This window comes from Chinchilla lanigera, unplaced genomic scaffold (genome assembly GCF_000276665.1).
Source record: "Chinchilla lanigera isolate Chin_1 unplaced genomic scaffold, ChiLan1.0 scaffold00030, whole genome shotgun sequence".
In the NCBI taxonomy this organism is placed as follows: domain Eukaryota; kingdom Metazoa; phylum Chordata; class Mammalia; order Rodentia; family Chinchillidae; genus Chinchilla; species Chinchilla lanigera.
The window spans coordinates 1,744,063-1,751,526 of NW_004955431.1; positions in this window are offsets into that span (position 1 = coordinate 1,744,063).

A 7,464-nucleotide genomic window follows, 5' to 3' on the forward strand; every position below is an offset into this window, starting at 1 on the left:
TCTTTTTATCCTTAAAAATCCTCACACCCAGGTGTCTCAACAGACTTGGTATGTGTTTCCTCAAGGGTTTGGAGATAGTCCTCATCTTTTTGGACAAGGGCTTGCATGTTTTGAATTTTCCCAGGTCATGGTCTTAGATGACATACTGTAGATGATATACTGTTATATGTCCCTTCAGAAGAACTTTCTAGCCAAGGCACTCTGCTAAATTTTCTAGCAGACAGAGATCATGAGATTTTTAGGTCTAAGGAACAACTTTGCACTCTTGAGGCTAAATACTTGGGCCTTATCATATCTATGGAACCCAAAGCCTGGGGGAAGAGAAAATTAAAGCAATAATTTCCTTCCCACAGTCCAAGACCCTAAAACAGCTAAGGAGTTTCCTAGGAATTATACACTTTTTCCACCTTTGTATAGCAGGGTATGGTAAGATCTCATGACCTGTCTGTGAGCTAATAAAAGAAGCTTACAAGGCAGATACCCACACTTTAACTGAGAACCAAATTCCCAAACTGCATTTCAGCAGTTTAAGCAACTGCTTCTGAGTTCCCCAGCAGTAAATCTACAGACAGAACAGCATTTTAGTTTATATGTAAATAAAAGGTGGAGCATGGCTTTGAGAGTACTTACAAAGGATCAAGTTTGCTCAGCAAACTATAGGCTATCACTGTCATTATTAGACACTGTAGCAAAAGTATGGCACGTGTGCCTTAGAAATGTGGCTGCCATAGCTTTCCTGTAGGCATCCAACTAACTTTAGGCAAAGTTCTCACTCTATATACATCTCATAATATGACAAGACTTGTTTCTTCCAAAAGGAGCCTATGGGTATCAGAGAACTGACTTCTTAAATACCAGGCTGTACTTCTAGAAGGAACAGCCAAATCAAGACATGTTCCTCCTTAAACCCTGCCATCTTTCTACCAGAAAAGGAAGAAATTGAGGCTGAAAGTCATGACAGCGAATAGGTAATTCTCCATATATATGCAGCCATAAAAGACTTGTTAGACATTCTCCTTACTGACCCTGATGTGACCTTCTTCTGTGATGGCAGTTCCTTCATGGAAAACTGGACAGGAAAGGCAGGGTGTGCACTGGTCACTCTACAGCAGATGCTTGAAAGTTCCTCCCTTGCACCTGGAACTAGTGCCCAGCTAGCAAAACTCATAGCTCCGACTCAGTAAAGAACAAAAAGTCAATATTTATACTAATTCAAAGTATGCTTTCCTAGTGTTACATGCCCATGCAGCTATATATAAAAAAAGAAATTACCTGATAGCCAGTGGATTTCCCATAAAGAGATAAATGAACTTTTATCATCTGCCTATATACCCTCCAGCAGAAAATCACTGTAGAATGCACCAAAAAGGAATTAATGAAGTGTCTCAAGGTAATTAATGGGCTGACATAGCTGCAAAAAAGGCCCCCTTGGTCTGGGAAGGATCCCTTGATCTACTTGACCCAAATATTCTCAATCAGAAATTGAATGGGTTGTCTCCCATAGGTGAGTATCAGTTGCTTCCATCAGGATGGGGTACAATCAAATGATGGTAAACTGTTCCTTCCTGGTGGTTTTTATGTCAAATTTTTCACTTAGGGATAGACAGGACCTTCCAGATGGCCTCAAAGTTACTCATAGTGCTACAGAAAACAGACAAAACATGGGAAGAAATGACACTGAGAAGGTTAGGAGACAGTTTATTATACCTGTGGACTTCTGACTAGGATCTCTCCCAAAGAGTCAGAGCCCCACCCAGCAGGCTTTCAGGGTTTTTAAAGAGAGAGTAGGCAGATGTGGCACATATGATTGGAGGATTGGGTGATATCAGGGGTTGCTGAAGGAGTTTGAACATCTCAAGTTACATTGTAAAGCTATCAGTTATACAAAGCAGGGGTTATACAAAGGAAGAAGTGTCCCATTATGTTTGAAGTTACACTGCAAGGCCATCAGTTACAAAGACAGCAAAGACAGGGGTTTACATAAAGGGAAAAGTATTCTGTTATTGGGCCTGCCAGACATGTCTGCTTGGTTTTGGCAGGCATCCTGGGCAGGCTGTATTTAAAATTTTAATTTCTTCCTTTCAATAGGAAAGGGACTTTCTCAGACAATACAACAGATAGTCAAGACATGTGAGTTCTGCCCAAAGAACAATCCTCTTAACTATACCATATGCCCCTCCAAGTAAACAGAGACATAGTAAATACCCTGAAAAATATTGGCAACTCAACTTTACTCATATGCCAAAAAGTAAGAGGCTCCAATATCTATTGATCTGGATAGATACTTTCATGAACTGGGTTAATACCTTTCCTTATAGAACAGAAAAACATAAGAGGTGGTAAATGTTTTTTGGTCCCAGAAATCATCCCCAGATTTGGACTTCGTAAGAGCTTACAGAGTGATAATGGACCGTCTTTAAAGCAACAGTCACACAGGATGTCTCTCAGGCACTAGAAATTCTCTGTCACCTTCACTGTGCATGGAGGCCACAATCAACAAGAAAGGCAGAGAAAGTGAATGAGACCCTAAAGAGATATCTTCACAAAATGGCTCAGGAAACCCACCTACAGGGGTCTTACGTACTACCGTTAACTACCAAAGAAATACACCTCGAATTCTAGGCCTCAGTCCATTTGAAATGCTTTATGGATGCCCTTTCCTCACTAATGATTTTCTCTTCAATAGAAAAACATATACCTTACTTAAAGATTTCACCTCACTGGCTACATTCTAACAAACTCTTCAACAGCTAACAGAAGTTCAGCTCAAAGAGAATGGAAATTCCATATTCCACCCCAGAGATTTAGTACTAGTAAAGTCTCTTTCCTCATCATCTTTTTCCCTAGGACCAACTTGGTAAGGACCATACACTGTAATCCTGTCAACTCCATCGGCTGTAGGTAGGTCTGGACTCCTGGATACACTACACCTGATTCAAGGCCTGGGAACCAGAGACTGTTCCTGTGTGTGAGCAACCATCTGAATACTCCTGTGAATCCACAGCAGACTTAAAATTCTTGTTTAAAAGAACCAAAATCTTCAGATAACTAATCTGTTACTCTTAACCCTTTCATTAATTGCTTTACCACTTAAAGAAGAGTTCAGTTCCCTTCTAGTGTGGGCAAAGGCATATGCAGAATCATTACAACAAACATTTTGTTGGATATGTGGCCTGCTGTCCTTGTCAAGTACATCAGGACTTCCTCGGTGGGTATCCCCACTTCAAGGAGATGAGTAGAATAAGCTACAAGACCACACTGATGAGACACGAAAAAGTTCAATGGTTCATAATTTAGCCCACCATTACAAGGTAACTGAATGGCCTATAAATTACACACTTAATGATCCTGGACATAATCAAATTTTTTCTGAAAATGCCCCTAAAGTCTCTCTATAGACTCTAGTAATATGGATAGCTCTAACTATAGAACGCCTTAGTAGAGAGGCCCCCTTAGATTGGGAACAAAGAAATCACTCTTATTCTCCTTGGCCTTATTCTACTAAATAGTTGGGATGGACACCACCACCCCCCAATTAGTGTATTAACACCATAACTTTACAGGTTGAATACTGTTTTGCAACAGACTTGTTTAATTACTCTGGAATTATATGGGAAGCTCCAAAGGCACTCATTGGTCCTGTGGAATCAGTTTGTGGTCCTGGCTACAGTTGTGGTGGGAATGTGAACTACTACAACCCCATGGAAATCAGGATACAGATTTCTCAAAAAACTAAAAATAGAAATTCTATTTCACCCAGTTATTCCCCTCCTAAATATCTTATTAAAAGTATTGAGGACATCATATTACAATGTCAATGCATACCTGTATTTATAGCAGCACAAATGATAATATCTAAATCTTGAAAGTGGCCTATGTTCAGCATGTGGATGAATAAAGAAAATGTGGCCTTTATGCACAATAGAGTACTACTTTACTATAAAAAGGAATAAATTTGATTCATTTGTATGAAAATTGATGTACCTTGAGATCATAACGTTAAGTGAAATAAATCAGACTTGGAAGCTTAAATATTGCATGGCTTCTCTTATATGACAAACTTGAAGTATAACTAAATTAAAGAGCAAAATAAAAGATATAGAATATGAAACAGGGAGATAGGTCTGTTGCAATAGGGAAGTGGACTAAGAGAGGGAGGGGAAGGGAGAAGATGAAAACAGTATTAAGCTGTGTTGTGCACATGTACCAACTCCCTACAAGGTGTATAATCAGTATTACTACAAACACATACTAAGAAAAATAAATTTTAAATATATAGAAGAATGAAACAACAAAAATAAATTTTAAAAAATTTAAATGAATTGAAACAATACAGAGTATGTTCTCTGATATTAACACAGTGATGAAGTAGGACTTCTTCTAAAGATGAAAATCTGTTTTAACATTTGAGGCATGTGAAGAAGGAGCACCAAGATGATGAAGTGGTAAACAGCAGAGAAAGAGCTTCTCTGAGGGTCACCATCCAGACACTGGAATATAGCAACATGAGGAAGACAAGAAGGAGGGAAGTGGGTCTCCTGGACCCAGGAAGGATCTGAAGCCTGAATTGAAGCCCACAGAGAGAGTGAAGAGAGAAACTTCAATGAAGAAGAAAGAGGTAGCCTGCAGTGCCTTCTATCTGAGACAGGATTTACTGTGTGAAAGGAGTGATTCAGACCTGCAGACACACATGACTGCTGGTGACCCCAGAGGCCTCCATGGAAAGATGCAGCTGTGGAGGAGAACAGAGGATGTAAAGAACTGCACTAGCTGGTGGTGAGTGCTGAGGGCTCAGTTGCCCCTCATGAGAGACTGATTGGCTGGGAGCCATCCCAGAGAGGGACTGGCTGAGCTCAGAACCCGGAGCAGCTGCTGACTCCATCTAGCAGTTCCCCAGTTGGACTCAGGACCACAGAAAGTGCACTCATGGCTCAGGCCAAATGAGTCTGGTATCAGCCAGAAGGTGCAGGCTCACTGAGATTATCCACCACCCCACCAAAAAGCTACTGCTGGCTTGCTGGGATAGATCAACATGGATCGGGACTCTGCCCCCACATGTCATCTACCAATGACAGCAAAGACAAACCTGGAGGTGGATCTCTCTCTCCCTCTCTCTCTCTCTCTCTTTCCTCCCTTCTCCTCTCCTCTCTTCTCCCTCTCTCTCATTTGTTTTTTGTTGTGGTGGTGGTTTTTGTTTTCCTTCTTTATCCTTCATTGATTGACCTTGTTTTTTATGAGTGCAAACATGGTTTATAGCCTCTTTGTGGTTCTAGTTCTGTTCCATTCTTCTTTTTAGCTCTTCCTTCTCTCTTTCACTCCAGTCTTCTGCACTAGCTTCCCAAAGTCAGTGTGATCCCCCTTTGTCCTCCAGCCTTACTTCTTATTTCTTGCTCTTCTCCCACTTCTCTATTTTCTCCCTAACTCATTTTAAATTTTAACCCCTGAGGGCAAAATTGACATATTAGGGACATGTACACTGCATGTAATTTTCTGGTTTGGTTTAGATTTTGTTATAGAACCACAAATCTAGTTCATATGGGGAAGGGTAGCAAATTAATGGTTATTTCAGTTTGTCATTTTTGAGGCTGAATTTGATGCTTTTGTCATTGCTGATGGTACCACTATAGCCAAAAGTGACATCATTGTTCTAAACAGCTATTCCTCCTGGTATTCCAAGACTGAGATTGACTATGGGTCACAGAAAATACTGTGGCACAATGCCAAAGAACCAGGGTCTGAGCCAAGCAGGCAGCAGATTCTCATCACCAATTAAATTGAAGAGGTAGGATCTTGCACAGACTCAAAACACAAAAAACAGCTACACCTGGAAGATAGATCAGAGAGGGGGTTATTTCTTATGGGTTCTAAATACTAGCAATAAAGCAAACCATCATAGGCAATTTACAAGCATCACCTCAGGAATTAAACTTTAAAAAGAAAATATGAGAAGACACTTAAACAAGATGCAACCCTGGACATCCAGTTGACCAAAGGCAAGCCCAGGGGGCAATGAGGTGGGACAATCTGAAAGCCACCCATCTAGCCTCTCTGAGGTAGTAACAACAAAGCAATTGAATGAGGCTCTAGAGAAAAATGAAATCAGAAATAATTTCTCAGATAACTGCAGAGATAATGTCCACAATGGAAACCATGCTTAGTGACTCTAAAGAAGATACAGACAAAAAAATAGAGAAGCTTAAGAAAATTATGGGTATTAGGCCAGATGTAGTGGCACACACCTGTAATCCTAGCACTTGGGAGGGTGTGGCAGGAGGATTGCTGTGAGCTCGAGGTCAGCCTGGGCTACAAAATGAGTTCAAGGCCAGCCCAAACTGCATAGTGAGACTCTGTCTCAAAAAGACAAAAAAGAAAAAAAATTATGGAAGCCATGAATGCTCAGCATAAGAAAGAAATGGAATCTGTATGGGAGATGCAGATATCCAAGAGAATAAAACTTTCACTGAAAGTATCTGCAGCAGATTAAGCCAATGTGAGGACAGGATCTCAGTTATAGAAGAGGTTAGTGATCATGAAAGAAAGATTCCTTAAAAACAGCAAGGGACCACGACAAATCAAGATAGCAGCTGCTAGATGAGGCAAAGAATAACTTAAGATTGATTGTAGTAAATGAAAAAGCAGGAGATAGCACAAATGATAAAAAAAAAAAAAAAAAAAAAAAACTGTTCACAGATGTTATGGCAGAAAACTTCCCTGGTAGAGAAAAAGAATTTGACATTTAGAAAAGTGAGACATATAGAACTCCAGTCAGCCATGAACAAAAAAAAAAATCTACAGCCAGGCATATGATAGTCAAGACTCTAGAAATTCATCACAAGAATAGAATCTTAAAAGCTGTTAGGGAAAAGAAACAAATCACCTACAATGGAAAGCCCATCAGAATCACAGCTGACTTCTCAGCACAAATTCTCAAGTCAAGTAGAGTTTAGAGTGGAATATTTCAAGTTCTAAATGAAAACAACCTTGAACGCAGATTGGTGTACCCTGAAAAACTGTCTTTCAAAAGTGATGGAGTAATGAAAGACTTCCATGACAAAAAACATCTGAGGAAATTTATGACCACCAAACTAGTGCTCCAAAATGTTTTGAAGGACATTCTAGAAAGAGATAGCAAGGGCTACAATTCTAAGAACTCCAACAGAATGAATCCACTAAGCAAGCAAACAATTAAACAGAGGGAGGGGGAAAAAGGAGGGGAGCCAACAGCAGGAAAATAATATGACAAGGATAAGTCAATACATATCAATCATAGCAGTTATCGACATCAAGGTTAATGGTCTCAGTTCAGCAATCAAAAGACACAGATTGGCGGAATGGATCAAGAAGCAAGATCCAACAATATGCTACATAAAAGAACACATTTAGGTACTTCCATTCCTTTTGGTGGAGCTCCAGTCTTCTCCTTCAGCTTGGACTTAGTCTCCTGGCTTCTAATGCAGACTCTTC